Raw genomic sequence first — 16,014 nt, 5'->3', positions numbered from 1 at the left:
GGCCATTCGGCCCCTCGAGCCTGCTCCGCCATTTAATGAGATCATGGCTGATCATCCAAACTCAGTACCCTGTCCCTGCTTTCTCCCCATATCCCTTGATCCCTTTAGCCTTAAGAAATATATCTAACTCCTTCTTGTATATATTTAATGACTTGGCCTCAACTGCCTTTTGTGGTAGAGAATTCCACAGGTTCACCACTCTCTGGGTGAAGAAATTCCTCCTCATCTCAGTCCTAAATGGCTTACCCCTTATCCTTAGACTGTGACTCCTGGTTCTGGGCTCATTGTCATCGGGAACATCCTTCCTGCATCTAGTCTGTCTAGTCCTGTTAGAATTTTATAAGTTTCAATGAGATCCCCTTTCATTCTTCTAAACTCCAGCGAGTATAAGCCCAATCGACCCAATCTCTCCTCATACGTCATTCCTGCCATCCCAGGTATCAGTCTGGTGAATCTTCGCTGCACTCCCTCCATGGCAAGAACATCCTTCCTCAGATAAGGCAACCAAAACTGCACACAATACTCAAGGTGTGGTCTCCCCAAGGCCCTGTACAACTGCAGCAAGACATCCTTGCTCCTGTACTCAAACCCTCTCGCTATGAAGGCCAACATACCATTTGCCTTCTTAACCCCCTGCTGCATCTGCATGCTTACCTTCAGCGACTGGTGCACAAGGACACCCAGGTCTTGTTGCACTTCCCCTTCTCCCAATCTATTGCCGTTCAGATAATAATCTGCCTTCCTGTTTTTGCCACCAAAGTGGATAACCTTGCATTTATCCACATTATACTGCATCTGCCATGCATCTGCCCAGTCACCCAACCTGTCCAAATCATACTGGACTTTCTCGGCATCCTCCTCACAGCACACACGCCCGCCCAGCTTTGTGTCATCTGCAAACTTGGAGATATTACATCTAGTTCCTTCATCTAGATCATAAATATATATTGTGAATAGCTGGGGTCCTAGCACCAATCCCTGCTGTATCCCACTAGTCACTGCCTGCCACTCGGAAAAAGACCCGTTTATTCCAACTCTTTGCTTCCTGTCTGCCAATCAGTTCTCTATCCAAGTCAGTACCTTATCCCCAATTCCATGTGCTTTAACTTTACATGCTAATCTCTTATGTGGGACCTTATCGAAAGCCTTCTGAAATTCCAAATACACCACATCTACTGGTTCTCCCTTATCTATTCTACCAGTTATATCCTCAAAGAATTCCAGTAATTTAGTCAAGCACGATTTACCTTTTGTAAATCCATGTTGACTTTGTCCAATCCTATCACTGTTTTCCAAGTGCTCTGCTATTACATCTTTTATAATGGACTCTAGCATTTTCCCCACTACCGATGTCAGGCTTACCGGTCTATACTTCCCCATTTTCTCTCTACCACCTTTTTTAAATAGTGGGGTTACATTAGCTACCCTCCAATCCATGGGAACTGTTCCAGAGTATATAAAATTTTGGAAGATGACCAGCAATGCATCTACTATTTCTAGGGCAACTTCTTTAAGTGCCCTAGGATGTTGATTATCAGGCCCTGGGGATTTATCGGCCTTCAATACAGTAGTGTAGTGGTTAGAGAATACAGTAGTGTAGAGGTTAGAGGATACAGTAGTGTAGTGGTTAGAGGATACAGTAGTGTTGTCATTAGAGGATACAGTAGTGTAGTTGTTAAAGGATACAGTAGTGTTGTGGTTAGAGAGGTCAGTAGTGTAGTGGTTAGAGGATACAGTAGTGTAGTTGTTAGAGGATACAGTAGTATTGTGGTTAGAGAGGTCAGTAGTGTAGTGGTTAGAGGATACAGTAGTGTAGTGGTTAGAGGATACAGTAGTGTAGTGGTTAGAGGATACAGTAATCTAGTGGCTAGAGGATACAGTAGTGTAGTGGTTAGAGAGTTCAGTAGTGTAGTCATTAGAGGATATAGTAGTGTAGTGGTTAGAGTGTATGATAGTGTAGAAGTTAGAGGATACAATAGTGTAGTGGTTAGAGAGTACAGTAGTGTAGTGGTTAGAGAGTGCAGTAGTGTAGTGGTTAGAGAGTACAGTAGTGTAGTGGTTAGAGGGTACGATATTGTAGAAGTTAGAGGATACAGTAGTGTAGTGTTTAGAAAGTACGGTAGTGTAAATGTCGATTTGTGCCATTTTCCCAGGGTTTCTGTGCACTCCCAGGTAGTATAGTTTGATAAAGAGCAAAGGTTGCTCTACTCTGCTCCAACAATGTTCCTCTGCCCTTACTGCACCAGTGTGACAGTTCCATTTCCAACACTGGCCATCTTTGTGGACCCTCTAATTGAGACTGCCAGTTTTGTGCTATGACAAATGCAGAACTGGATTTAACATTTCACATGCAGCCAACACACAGAGGAAACTTTTTCACCTCGCTCTGGATTGGATTTGGACCCAGATTTCAGAGGTGAAAAATCAGTGTCTAACTCCGTGCCTCATCAAGGCCCCATAAATATTTACAAAGTTACTTTCTTTTTTAAGATCAAATCCTATTCTTTTCTTCCTGTTACTTAATGTTGCACCAAATTATATTAATTTAAGAAAAAATGCCTCAGGTAGTATTTTTGATTGCAGGCACTTAACTATACAATGAAATGGCAATGTAACTACCCTTTTTAAAAATATGTATCTTACCAGTGCTAAGTAAAATATAGTATAATAGCAATAACCCCCATTTGTCATAAAATTTCTAAGTAATAAATGGCCCCTGAGCTTTGATTAAGCACATTGCCCTCTGGCCTCAATACTTAATCAGCACAAGAGTTGTTTATTATCTTGCAGACCGCTGATAAATGGATGTTATTGTTTAACTAAAAGTGTTGAAAACTCTTCTATCATGTGAAAGAATCCAAACCAGAGTCTCTCCCTTTAACTTACTCCATCATCAATATCATTCATCCAATTAATTTACAATGCTGTTTCCAGAAGTACAGCCAATTACATGTGATAAGGTCTTCTTGAGATCTAATAGATGCTTTTGCGTAAGTGAAAGGGCAACAAAAGAAAAAGTTTGATGTTAGTGCCCTTGAAGTGATGTTGAAGTGGTCTCCAGCTACCCGGTCTCCTCATGCATAAGCGTGCTTCACTTGCTAAGGGAATTTTAACTCACTGTCTCTAACCAGCCCCCCTAAGGAAGGCACAAAACAATGAACAAATGGACTCCACAGCTCCACTTCAGACTTGTTAGATGCATTTAAAGCTTTAGCCTACAAGCATAAGTCTTTAGGGCATGCCACAGTAGACAAAAGGAAACAACATTTAGAAATTCCCTTTGGATACTGAAGACTGCTGTTCAGGTTATTGAAAAGCTGTGTACCTTGTTTTTCCCCCGTGTGTTACTAAAAGGCAAAACCTCAGTGAAATTGTAAAACAAAACTTTCAAGTTGCGAGCTGTATTGTAACGTCTGAGATGACAAAAGTTGCGTACAAAACCAAAGTGAGTGAGGACGTAAAAGAGCATCTGGGAGTATGGAAGGGCAGGAACAGAATTCAGGGGCTGCTGAATATGTTATAAAATACGAAAGAGGTCAGTGTGATTATTAATCTCCTGGGGTTCTGCTATTGCTATCCCAAAGTCCTGGTCACTGTTGTTTTGTATTGGCTATAAGATAGTGAAGATTTTGAAGTCAGACTGATAGTTGGTTTACTGATGCCTCCTGATGGCTGTTGCATGTGCACCCACTGAGTATCTGTGCACTATGGGGGTCATTTTCCTTTTTTTTAATTCATTCCTGGGATGTGGGCATCGATGGCAAGACCAGCATTTATTGCCCATCCCTAGTTGCCCTTGAGAAGGTGGTGGTGAGCCGCCTTCTTGAACCGCTGCAGTCCGTGTGGTGAAGGTGCTCCCACAGTGCTGTTAGGGAGGGAGTTCCAGGATTTTGACCCAGCGACGATGAAGGATCGGCAATATACTTCCAAGTCAGGATGGTGTGTGACTTGGAGGGGAACTTGGAGGTGGTGGTGTTCCCATGCGCCTGCTGCACTTGTTATTCTAGGTGGTAGAGGTCGTGGGTTTGGGAGGTGCTGCCGAAGAAGCCTTGGCGAGTTGCTGCAGTACATTTTGTAGATGGTACACACTGCAGCCACAGTACGCCAGTGGTGAAGGGAGTGAATGTTTAAGGTGGTGGATGGGATGCCAATCAAGCGGGCTGCTTTGTCCTGGATGGTGTCGAGCTTCTTGAGTGTTGTTGGAGCTGCACTCACACAGGCAAGTGGAGAGTATTCCATCACACTCCTGACTTGTGCCTTGTAGATGGGGGAAAGGCTTTGGGGAGTCAGGAGGTGAGACACTCACTGCAGAATACCCAGCCTCTGACCTGCTCTTGTTGCCACGGTATTTATGTGGCTGGGCCAGTTAAGTTTCTGATCAATGTTGACCCCCAGGATATTGATGGTGGTGGATTCGGTCATGGTAATGTCATTGAAGGTCAAGGGCCGGTGGTTAGATGCTCGCTTGTTGGAGATAGTCATTGCCTGGCACTTGTGTGGTGCAAATGTTACCTGCCACTTATCAGCCCAAGCCTGAATATCATCCAGGTCTTGCTGCATGTGGGCATGGACTGCTTCATTATCTGAGGAGTTGTGAATGGCGCTGAACACTGTGCAGTCATTGGTGAACATCCCCACTTCTGACCTCATGTTGGAGGGAAGGTCATTGATGAAGCAGCTGAGGCTGGTTGGGCCTAGGACACTGCCCTGAGGAACTCCTGCAGCGATGTCTTGGGACTAAGATGAGTTGCCTCCAACAACCAGAACCATCTTCCTTTGCATGACTCCAGCCAGTGGAGAGTTTTCCCCCCGATTCCCATTGACGTCAGTTTTACTAGGGATTCTTGATGCCACACTCGGTTAAATATTGCCTTGATGTCAAGGACAGTCACTCTCACCTCACCTCTGAAATTCAGCTCTTTTGTCCATGTTTGGACCAAGGCTGTAATGAGATCGGAAGCTGAGTGGTCTTGGCGGAACCCAAACTGGGCATTAGTGAGTAGGTTATTGGTGAGTAACTGCCGCTTGATAGCACTGTCGACGACACCTTGCATCACTTTGCTGATGATTGAGAGTAGACTGATGGGGCGGTAATTGGCTGGATTGGATTTGTCCTGCTTTTTGTGGACAGGACATACCTGGGGCAGTTTTCCACATTGTTGGATAGATGCCAGTGTTATAGCTGCACTGGAACAGCTTGACTAGAGGTGCAGCTAGTTCTGGAGCAAAAGTCTTCAGCACGACAGCCAGGATGTTGCCTGGGCCCATAGCCTTTGCTGTATCCAATGCGCTCAGCCATTTCTTGATATCATGTGGAGTGAATCAAATTGGCTGAAGATGGTTGCAAACGCTTCAGCTTTGTCTTTTGCACTCATGTGCTGGGCTCCACCATCATTGAGGATGGGATATTCATGGAGCCTCTTTTCACCGTTAGTTGTTTAATGGTCTACCACCATTCACACCTGGATGTGGCAGGACTGCAGAGCTTTGATCTGACCCATTGATTGTGGGATCGCTTAGCTCTGTCCAAATCATGCTGCTTCTGCTTTTTAACATGCATGTAGTCCTGTGTTGCAGCTTTCCCAGGTTGGCACCGCATTTTTAGGTACACCTGGTGCTGCTCCTGGCATGCTCTTCTACACTCCTTATTGAACCAGGCTTTGTCCCCTGGCTTGTTGTTAACTGTAGACTGAGGGATATGCCAGGCGGTTACAGATTATGGTGGAATACAATTCTGCTGCTGGCCCACAGCGCCTCATGGATGCCCAGTATTGAGCTGCTAGATCTATCCCATTTAGCACGGTGGCAGTGCCACACAACACAATGGGTGTCCTCATTGTGAAGATGGGACTTCGTCTCCATAATGACTGTGCAGTGGTCACTGCTACCAATATTGTCATGGTCAGATGCATCTGCGACAGGTAGATTGGTGAGGACGAGGTCAAGTAGGTTTTTCCCTCATGTTGGTTCTCTCACCACCTGTCGCAGGCCCAGACTGGCAGTTATGTCCTTCAGGTATCAGCCAGCTCGGTCAGTAGTGGTGCTACCAAGCCCTTCTTGGTGATGGACATTGATGTTCCCCCACCCAGAGTACATTCTGTGCCCGTGCTACTCTCAGTGCTTCTTCCATGTGGCGTTCAACATGGAGAAGTACTGATTCATCAGCTGAGGGAGGTGGTAATCAGCAGGAGGTTTCCTTGCCCGTACTCGACCTGAAGCCATGAGACTTCATGGGGTCCGGAGTCAATGTTGAGGACTCCCTCTGCCACTCCTTCCCAACTGTATACCACTGTGCCACCACCCCTGGTGGGTCTGTCCTGCTGGTGGAACAGGCCATACCTAGGGATGGTGATGGAGGAGTTTGGGACATTGGCTGAAAGGTATGATTCTGTGAGTATGACTATGCCAGGCTGTTGCTTGACTAGTCTGTGGGACAAGCGCTCCCAATTTTGGCACAAGTCCCCAGATGGTGCTTATTCTTATTCGTAGCAGTTTTTTTACAACTGTAATGGCCATTTCAGAGGGCAGTTAAGAGTCACATATAGGCCAGACCAGGGAAAGATGGCAGATTTCCCTTCCCTAAGGGACATTAGTGAACTAGATGGGTTTTTAACAACAATCCAACAGTTTTATGGTCATCATTGCTGATACTAGCTTTTTATTCCAGATTTATTTAATTAAGTGAATTTAAATTCCCCAGCTGCCGTTGTGAGATTTGAACTCACATCCCCAGATCATTAGTGTAGGCCTCTAGATTACTAGTCCATTAACATAACCACTATGCTACCGTTCCCACTAAGTCCCCACTGGCTGCAGGAAGCCACCAGTGCATATCAGAAATTTACAATATGTGCTGGTGGTGGACAAGGTCCCCTACCACAAGCACACGCTTGGAAAATTCCCTCTTCGTGAATGATGACATTCACACGGAAGAGTTTATAATAATAATGCATCTGTTTATGACTGTATCTTCAATGCCACTTACTAAAAACAGGTTTCTAGTGTGTAAATGCAAATCACTAAATAAAGTGTAGCTTTTTGATTCACAGCTTTAAAAAAGCCAAAATATTCTGGTGAGAATGCATTATAAAGAAGGAATATGTTTCAGCAGTTCAAATGACATCATAAACATGAGAGCAAAGCTTGAGTGACCTGTAAAGTCAATGAAACCTTGAGATTAGTGTTGGGGATAGGGTAACTAAATGTAATTTGTTTTTATTGGAGGAAACAACCCCCTTGAGATATCTGCACTCCTCTAATTCTGCCCTCTTGAGCATCCCTGATTATAATCGCTCAACCATTGGTGGCCGTGCCTTCTGTTGCCTGGGCCCTAAGCTCTGGAATTCCCTGCCGAAACCTCTCCACCTCGCTACCTCTTTCCTCCTTTAACACGCTCCTTAAAACCTATCTCTTTGACCAAACTTTTGGTCACCTGCCCTAATTTCTCCTTATGTGGCTCGGTGTCAAATTTTTTGTCTTTTAATACTCCTGTAAAGTGCCTTGGGACGTTTTACTACGTTAAAGGCGCTATGTAAATACAAGTTGTTGTTGAAAGAAATCTGAAAAGGGACATGATCCAGGTATTTAAAATGATGGTGGTAGATTAAGTAGATAAAGGCTGGTTATTTAAGTTAAGCTGTGATTACAGGACTAGTGAACATTAATACAAAATTGGAATGCCTGAAGTGAGACTAAAGATTAGACTCTTCTCCATCTACAAATCATAAATACGTAGATCAGAATCATAGAATCATAGAGTGGTACAGCACAGAAGGAGGCGATATGGCCCATCATGCCTGTGCTAGCTCTTTGAAAGAGCTATCTAAATAGTCCTACTCCCCTGCTATTTCCCCAGAGCCCTGTAACCTTTTCCTTTACAAGTATTTATCCAATTCGCTTTTGAAAGTTACTATTGAATCTGCTTCCTCCACCCTTTCAGGCAATGCATTCCATATCATAACAACTTGCTGTGTAAAAAACAAATTCTCTCATGTCGCCTTTGGCTCTTTTGCCAATTACCTTAAATCTGTATCCATTGGTTACCAGCCCTTGTGCTAATGGAAACAGTAAATGTTATGTTGGGTGTAAAAAAGAACTAGATAAATACCTGGTTTAGAATGGAACGGAAAGTTGCCAGGATAAATATTTATATATATATATATATATGATCTTTATATGGCAAAGGTTTGAAACTAGGATTCCCAAGGGTATCCTGGGGGTTTGTGAGGTTATCGGATATCTGTTCTACTAGGCTTAGATTCCTGTATTTTTAAGATATCTGTCCTACTCTCTTAGATTGGCCTCAGAAATTGGTCTGCGGGCCTTATCTGCATACGCAGGGCGCACTGTTGGCACTTGTCACACCTCCACAGGCAGCTCATCCCACAGGAGAAATTAATTTTAGGCCGCCTGGCTCCCCCTGAGGTACGTCCCGGGAAGGAAAATAAGGCGGGCTATGGGGTGGGGCAATCACAACTCATGTGGAGTCAGGGGAGCGCTCAGGGAAAGTGTTTTTGAAAAAGATAATTCTAAAACTTATCTTGCTTGCTGTCTGTGGGGGCAGCTGTTACCACACATGAAGTGACCAATTTGTCAAAGGGGTCCTTTAACAGGCATTAGGCCCTTGATTTAAATATTCAAGGGTCCTACGCCTAAAAGAAGGGCACCACGAATTTGGCAATGGGACCAACGCCTGCATTGCTAGATTATGCCTGAAAATAAGGTGCACGGCATACCAATGTCTACCCTACCGGGTCATAAGATATTCCACAGTGCACTTCTTCAAGGAAGTTGATCTGGTAGGATCTTTCCTTTCTGAACCCATTTAAACTGCTGTTTACCAGGTTAACTTTGTAAAGATAATTGTCAGATGTTTCTTGATAAACAATTCCATTATTTTGAACAGAATTGAAGTAAGACTAATGGATCTGTAGTTGCTTATGTCTTTTTTTGTTAGAAGAGAGCTATTAAGGGCTGTCGGCCATTGGGGGATTCAGCAGTGCAGGTTTGAATGGAATCCCAAAATATGGCTGAAGTTTTAACAGGTTACTTTGTATTAATCTTCACTATTGAAGGTGATGCTCAGTTACCAGTGCTGTCACATAGAGCTGATGCTGAAATTGAATGTGTCGAGGTGTATGCAGAAATTGTCCTCACCAGAATTAAGGCTCTTACAGCTCCAGCACCAAGACCATCTACTTCTACCTCTGTAATATTGCTCATCTCTGCCCCCGCCACAGTCCATCAGCTGCTGAAACCCTCATTCATGCCTTTGTTACATCCAGACTCAATTATTCCAATACTCTCTTGGCCGGGCTCCCACCTTCCACCCTCTGTAAACTTCAGCTCATCCAAAACTCTGCTGCCCGTGTCCTAAATCGCACCAAGTCCCGTTCACCTAACACCCCAGTGTGCGCTGATCTATATTGGCTGCTGGTCTGGCAACGCCCTGAATTTAAAATTCTCATCCATGTGTTCAAATCCCTCCATGGCCTCACCCCTCCCTATCTCTGTTACCTTCTCCAGCCTTACAACCCTCCATGATCTCTGCACTCCTCCAATTCTGGCCTCTTGCGCTTCCCCGGTTTCCATTGCACCACCATTGGCAGCCGTACCTTCAGCTGCCTAGGGCCTAAGCTCTGGAATTCCCTCCCTAAATCTCTGTACATCTCCCCTCCTTTAAGTCGTTTCTTAAAATCTATTTTTTTGACAAAGCTTTTGGTCACCTGTCCTAATATCTCTCTATGTGGCTCAGTGTCAAATTTTGTTTGATAACGCTCCTGTGAAGCACCTTGGGACATTTTACTACGTTGAAGGTGCTATATAGATTCAAGTTGTTGTTGGTGTAGTAAGGCATGTGATGATCATGACCATTAGTTTAGATTCATAAAGGGCAGGTTGTGCTTGACTATGTTAAATGATTTCTTTTGAGGAAGTCACAGAATGTATAAGTAAAGGGAAGGCAATGCAATTTGTTTATATGGATTTTTAGATGGCATTTGTAAAGGTACCACATAGGACTTACTACAAAAATGAAGACCCATGATATTAAAGGGAATAGAGCTATATGAATAGAGGAAAGGCTAGGGAACAGAAAGCAAAGGGTAGACATAAATGGATCCTTTTTAGATTGGCAGGATACAGGTGTACCTAGGAATCTGTGCTGTACTCTTTTTGCTTCACATTTATGTAAATGGTTTGGATATAGGTACAAGAAGAATGATGGTACCAAATTCGCCGTTTGGCAAACTGAGGGAAGAATGTAAATCATTACAGGGTAGGCAGATAGGTAAAGATATACTGCAGTTCAATACAGATAAGTGTGAAATTGCACCGTTTGTGAAAATGAACAGTGAAAGGAAAATACCCTAAAATGTTAGCGGGTGAAATTGGGCTCGGTAGTGATGTTTTTTGAGCTTCCACTGCAGCACCCAGACATTGGGTGGAAGCTGCTTGTGCTGCAATGGAAGCTGAGACATCGAGCATCAGACGCTGCATCATGGTTGGCTCCACAGTTGTGTTGATGGAGTTGGCCACCAGTTCCATGTTGGAAAGGATGGGTTCCAAGCTCTGCGCAAAGCCCAGTGCCAAGTTGGTGCCAGACTCCTTCTTGCTCCTTGACATTGAACACAGGCTTTCTGGCAGGCTTTCCAGTGCACCAAGCATTTGGGTGTGTCCTTCTTCTGTAGCCTGGCCCATTGAAGTCATCATCTGAGTCCTCTGCAGCAGAATTCGTGTGCGACCTCACCCACCAGCAAGCTGGCATTAGCACTATCCTTTCCCCCTGCCATGGTTGCAGCACACGTGAGCCACATGCAGATCCCGCCTCTATGCTATCCTCTAAATTATGTGCAGTGTCAGTATCTGAGCTGGTGGTTGCGACTGTGCAATTGAGTGATGGTGTGCCTTCATCTTCACTGTCTTCTTGGTCTTCCTCCACTGCCTGGGCAGGTTGCAGTTCTTGGGTATCTGAAAGGAAAAAGCGACAAGGGTAGGGTTGTGGTGAAGGAAGAGGAGAAAGTAAGAAATGCATGCTTACACTATCAGCAGCTTCTCAGTCAGAACAGACTGGGGGATGAGGGAGCAGTGGGATGGGAGAAGGAGGATTGGATATGAGGATACCCTTATCTTCAATGGCTTCAGCCCCGCCGGTGGCCACGGCTTCAGCAATGGCCCTTCTCATAATGGCCAACACGGTCTCCTCCATGGGGGTTAGAACATACAGGCGCGCCTCTCCCCCTCCAGTTAGTTGTTGCTGCCTCTGGTTATGCACCAGCCTTTTCCTGTGAGAGATATAAGTGTGTCAGTGATTGTTGTGCAAGATATTTGGGTGATGTGGCTGTCTTGGTTGAATAGCTGCCACTATGTGCAAGCTGTGAGTTGTGAGTTTGAGGCTTGGACCAGTGCTAAGTGTGTGAGGGTGAGGTGAAGCATATGAATGTTAGGTATGAGTCCTGATTGAGAGAGATTGTTGGTAGGTGAGTGATGGGGGTGTGGTGAATTGAGCAGTGGCTGAGGCCAGTGGTGCAGTTGGTAGAACATAATATTTGAAGATGCATTCACTGATCCTGATCACTTGTGTGAGATCAATAAACTTCTTACGGCATTGCATCCAGGTCCTTAGGGCTAACCTGCTGGCATTGACCTCTGTGGCTATCTGTTCCCAGTGCCTTCTCATCATGTGTCTGGAGGGCCGCCTGCTCACCTGAGGATACAGGACATCTCTACCCCTTTCCACCTCCTCCAACAAGACATCCAGTGCAGCGTCCGAAAACCTGGGTGCCCACTCTCTCCCATGGTCAGCCATTGATCTCTCTTCCCCAGGTCAGATCCATTGCAGAACGACTCCCAGTACCTGCTGCAGCCACAATGCACTTTCTCCTTAAGAGGTCCAGGCTAGTTTTAAGCAGTGCAAGTCATTAACGATATTGGGACCCCTGCTGATGCGTGCAGCCAATGAACAGCGCGGGAAGCACTGGCTGCACGCAGCAATCAGTATAATCAGCAGGCATAACGAAGTTGGCATGCTGCCTGCTTCCACTCAACGGGCGTGAGCTAATCGCGCATCGCAATCCCCGCATCCATTTTTGGGGGCTAACCAATTTATAGCCCTAAGTCTCTTAATAAAGTTGAGTAAGAAGGAGTTCCAAGGGTGCAATTACATCGATTTTTAAAGATGGGAATGCAGTCAGAAAAGGCCAGAAAAACAGCAAATGGGAGAATTCTGGGTATTGTATATTGAATATAAAAGCAAGGAAGTAATGTTGAATTTGTACAAGACATTAGTTAGGCCATAGATGGAGTATGGCACACAGTCCTGGATACCCCATTATAGGAAGAGTATAAGAGCCATGTAATGGATATAGTGAAGATTCACTAGAATAATACTGCAAATGAGACGTTCTAGCTATGAAGAAAAACACTAGAACAGAGGAGGGTAAGGAGGGTAACTGAGGTTTTCAACATTATGAAATGTTTGAGAAAGTAAGTAGTGAGAGGCTGTTTCCATTGGGGTTGGTTTTTCGCTGGGTGATAAAAGTTGAAGTACCCCCAGTGTGAGAGATTGTTCAAGGTAGGAGCGTACTCTTGGACTTGACTAGTTTACGTGAAGTTTCACCCTTATAGTTTACCACATCACTTCGATTCCTCAAATATGCTGCTGCATTGTAACATGCCCCCAAGCATTACTTATTCTTTTTGTAATAGATAATGAAGAAGAATGATTCTGGTTGGCTCGAATCATTGTAACACTCACAGTTCCAATTTGGTGCTGAACATTTCATTTCTCGTCATCTGAGATACTGTAGCTCTGGAGTCCAAAGCAGAAAATAAATTCAGATAATGCATTTTAAATATATATATGTACCTAAACACTAATGGCAACAATGAACTGAAAGATGTGCACTTTTATATGTTTCAGCACACCAAGGAGCAGCTCATGCCAAGAGAGTCCCTTCAGACAAACAAAGATTCTCATCCATTATTACTCAAATAAATTATATTTTCAGCCTACTGACTCAACGAGACCTCAGCTAAATACTGACAGGCTTGATTTTTCTATTGATAAGGCAAGCTACCAAAATGAACATTTGGGAAATGTGGGGACCAGCTGTGTATGCATTGTACGGCATGTATCCGCATGTGAGATTTCAATGAACGAAAAATCAAGAGAAATTCACGCCTATCACAATTGTATTTTTCTATATTTTGTTCTGAAAAATAGTGATTTAAAAAAAGATATGATTATTATTAACAATATAAATGGATATTTGGGAACAATATGTTACTTTTTACTGAGCAATAATGAGCTAGTTTTCAGTGAACAGAAGGAACTTACTGCGGGCGGGAGAGGGTTCGGGGGGGGGAGTTAAATTAGCAAATAGTTAATGAGCCTACTTTCTGTTTAACTGCGGCAGGTTTGGATGTGTGCAAGTAACCCCCTCTGGAGAGGTGGGTTAGTGATTTTAATATTTAAATTACGGTGATTGAATGAGATTTTTACCACAATTTGAACTTAACGCCTGCACAGGTTTCCCGGAGTTCGGGAAACTCGACACTAATATGGAGGCAAGATTGAGTGGCACTTCATGAGGCTAGTTAAAGGTCAGGAGTCCCAAGATTAATAAAGGCTCAGTGATCACAGCTGCTTTCTAAGATCCCTCTGGGAAACGGTTTGGTGAGAGCCTTACTTGTACAGTTTGGAGGTGTTCAGCCATAGAACATCAGGATGGGTTTCCCACAGATACAGGGTGCCATTGATTACACATATGTGGTAATACAAGAACCTCCAGATGAACCAGGAGCATTTGTCAACTGCAAGGGATTTTATTCCATCAATGTTCAGCTGGTGTGCGATAGAAGAAATGTTTCATGCAGGTCTGTGCTGGATTCCCTGGGAGCCATCATGATGCTTTCAGACTGCGGCAGTCCAACATCCCCGACCTGTTTGTACCCAGAATTATTCGGAAAGGGTGGCCGCTAAGCGACAAAGGATACCCCCTTCAAACTTGGCTGATGACACCTCTGAGGAATCCACCAATGAACCCCAACAGTGCTACAATGACAGCCATATAACAACCATATGTGTCATCGAGCAGGCCATCAACGTGCTCAAGATGCACTTCAGGTGCCTGGACAAGTCTGGAGGTGCCCTTCAGTCCTCGACAATGAAGGTCTCTAGGATACAGGGAATGGTAGCATAGTGGCTATGTTACTAGATGAGTAATCCAGAGGCCTGGACTAATGATCCAGAGACCTGAGTTTAAAATTCCACGATGGCAGCTGGGGAATTTAAATTTAGTTAATTAAATAAATCTGGAATAAAAAGCTAGTATCAGTAATGGTGGCCATGAAACTATTGGATTGTCGTAAAAACCCATCTGGTTCACTAATGTCCCTTAGGGAAGGAAATTTGCCGCCCTTACCTGGTCTGGCCTAATATGTGACTCCAGACCCACAGCAATGTGGTTGACACTTAACTGCCCTCTGAAATGGCCTAGGTGTAACAAACTGCTATGAATAAGAATAAAACCGGACGGACCACCCAGCATCAACCTAGGCATTGGCTTTGGACACAACAACGACACACCCAGCCCCGTCGACCCTGCAAAGTCCTCCTCACTAACATCTGGGGTCTTGTGCCAAAATTGGGAGAGCAGTTCCACAGACTAGTCAAGCAACAGCCTGACACAGTCATACTCACAGAATCATACCTTTCAGCCAATGTTCCAGACTCCTCCATCACCATCCCTGGGTATTGTAGTGTATGTACCTTTAAGAGCCCCTGTGTACTGTAATACCGGTAGTGACCACTCGGGTATATAAGCCTGTATAGCGTCTTGTATCTTTTAGTTCAGCCCTGACCTTCGACTAGTAAAGACCTGTTAAAGTTATTCTTGTGGTCTGTGTGCAGTGATTCATATTAACCATAACTGGAACACACAGACTTAACAGTGGCGACGAGTACGATCTTACCCTGCAGCAGAGACATATCCAAGGCAGTTTAACGGGCGTCGAGAAGAGGCATCCGCCCTCATCATCCTGCTGAGAAAAGACTCGGGTCTGAAGAGCAAGGAAGAATCCTGACACGAAGCCTTCCATCAGCAACAGGCAATGATCATCCCTTCTATCACGGTGGTGGGTAAGCCGATCAGCGACGAGCAGCAAGTCGGCCACGTTGGCTGTGAAGTAGGGGAGGGAAAAACGGAGGATATAAGGGCGGAGAACTCGACCACGGCCGGGGAAAAGAGCCGGACAGAAGTCGGGGCCAGAGGCGCTGAGACTGGGGCAGCGTAAGGCACGGGAGCCACGGTGAATGCAAACGCAGCCGGTGTAAAAGACCGGGCTGCAAGCAGGCTGGGAGACGCAACAGCGTCGAGAGAGAGCTCGACCGCGACCGGTGAAAAAGGCCGGGCAGCTACCGAGGCTGCGAGGCGCAGCGACCGGGACAGCGTAAGGCGCGGGAGAAAAAAAAAAAAAACGCGGAGAACTCAGCCGCAGCCGGGGGAAAGGACCGGACTGCAAGAGGGGCTGGGAGGCACGATTTGAGAACCGCTGGGGAGGACGAATGCAGCAATACGGCAATCGCCATTACAGCCAGTGGGGGAGAAAGGCAAACGCGGGAAGCCGCTATTTTCGTAGGCGGGGGAAGAAGACAAGCGCGGGAAACCGCCATTTAAAAAAAAATTAAAGAAAAATTTCTTTTTGTTTCTCAAGAAGATTGCGAGGATGCCTAAGCGTGGTAACATCAACGATTTCGATCCCGATGTTGAAGATTGGGCCACGTATGTAGAACGCATAGAGATTTATTGTAAGGCAAATAAAATATCCGATGAAGATAAAGCACTAACCTTACTAAACTCAATGGGTGCGAAGACATACGGGCTATTGAAGCATCTTCTATCACCAGCTAAACCGGCAGATCAGGCTTTCGCTAATATTGTTGCTGTCCTGAGAAATCATTTGAACCACACACCGCTGATGTTAGCGGAACAATTTAAATTTTATGCGAGAACG

Source organism: Somniosus microcephalus, chromosome 15 (genome assembly GCF_052327205.1).
Source record: "Somniosus microcephalus isolate GS21.2 chromosome 15, FLI_Smic_1.0, whole genome shotgun sequence".
NCBI lineage: Eukaryota > Metazoa > Chordata > Chondrichthyes > Squaliformes > Somniosidae > Somniosus > Somniosus microcephalus.
This window is presented reverse-complemented; position numbering follows the sequence as displayed.